Genomic DNA, 1,782 nt, shown 5'->3' with positions numbered 1-1,782 from the left:
TTATGTGTTCTACCATAGCCTATGATGAGCGGCAGTAGCGGCTGAAGAAAAAATCTGAATAATATAACATTTACGTATGGTCTCTGGTTGCCTGTTGATTGAGGGAACAACTAACAACTAATTCACAGAATTTGTTCTACTTTCGGCTATCATAAATCCTCCAATTCCCACGCTGTTCCACTTTGATTTGCATACCTAACTGCTATGTATCTGTTCACTTTCATTTCTCTTATATGTTATATTTCTTCCCCTATTACTGTACTGTGTGTTATTTAATCCTAATCATTTACTTACTTTATATAACATACTAAATGTATTTCCTTTTAAATTCAGATATCAGCATTCAGGTGTTGAATGCAACGGAGAACAAGGACAATGTCAAGTTTTTAAATTCACCAACCCCTCTTAAATTTAATACAATACAGTATGAAGTGAATAAAGCATTTGTTGTGGTCATTGGATTACTGGAATGGGTGCCAATACTTAAGTGCAATTCATAGCAATTAATCACAATAGATAGCAATTTTCATTACTTATTCTCCCTTTGAAAAAGAGAAACACAGTTACACAATGCAGACAAGTGTTAATAGTATGCATCACTCTACGATTGCAAATTGTGTTGATGGTGATTAATAATTTGACTTTCCATATTTAACATATATGCAATTGCAGACTGCCCACTCTGCCTCAGACAATTATTGCCGTTGCTTGTTTTTAACAAAAGGGGAGGCATATCCCTCCTAAGGATATGCAGATCTTGCGACAAGAATGAAGGCAGAACATTTCGTAAAAGAACCGCCGTTTCCAAATTTCTAGCATATGGCAAAATTTGCGGCGAGGGAGCGACAGTCCACACATCCCAAATAGGGGCGAAGGGCCACCAGGACTCACAGGGTATTCCTGACATCCCGGGGCGCCAGATGATGAAGGGGATGCACAGGACAGAGCAGAGCATCACACTGGCGTAGAACAGGAAGAACTTCAGGTACAGCCTAAAGCGGTGGCTGATTCATACACGAATGGCATGATCATCACGATGGCGATCAGCGCATTCGTGTAGTCGCACGCCAACATCTTCCTTGTGCGCGTGTCACGGGAGAAAAGAGATAAAGTCCTTCGTTCTTGGCGAGCGAGAGGAGATTTGTGCGTGTTTCCCGAGGCTCCTTCTGTCAATGCAGGCTATAGACGCCAGAGAGAAACACGGCGATCAACAGCTGTAGCCGGGCTGAGCATCGCCTGCGAGAACTCCGTCCCTTAAAGGTAGCATTCGATGCGCTTATAGCCGCTCCGATCCCTTATGCACCGAGGGAGTCGGAGTTCCAAGTGCTTGCAGAGCGCTTTTGACAGGTTTATCAATCACCCTTGATGGAAATAAAACGGATCTCACTTGCTAATTAATGAGCGAAGGAATGCCAATAACCCGACTAAATACCATAGCATTTATGCAGCAGATGCCAATTGCTATGACATATGCAAGCTCACTGGTGTGCATGCACTTATACATGCACGCATTTGCATTCGCACACGTCAAAAATGAGACAATTGATCGGATTTGCTTTCATCGTAAGAAATATGTTAAGAGAATGTGGAAGAAGTCGAAGTGATGGTATAGGTAGCATGATAAGCTCAGTCTTTCTATGGTTATTAGGCAGCGTTCGCCGATATTTATCAGATGTCCGTCCTTTTACAACAGGGTGTTCGTTCTCTCCTAATTCTATCTCGAGTCATTGCATGTTTCGAGATGATTTACAGTTTCTAACCTGTCACTTCTTCCTCTTACCG

The 1,782-nt window shown here is 42.2% G+C and overlaps 1 pseudogene; it reads right to left on the bottom strand.

The window, feature by feature from the left end:
* LOC119591927 overlaps positions 1 to 1,179 on the bottom strand; it is a 14,157-nt pseudogene extending 12,978 nt beyond the window's left edge.
* Positions 1,180 to 1,782: the final 603 nt, after the last annotated feature.

The sequence above is a fragment of the Penaeus monodon genome, chromosome 29 (assembly GCF_015228065.2).
Source record: "Penaeus monodon isolate SGIC_2016 chromosome 29, NSTDA_Pmon_1, whole genome shotgun sequence".
Lineage (NCBI taxonomy): Eukaryota > Metazoa > Arthropoda > Malacostraca > Decapoda > Penaeidae > Penaeus > Penaeus monodon.
This window is presented reverse-complemented; position numbering and strand designations above follow the sequence as displayed.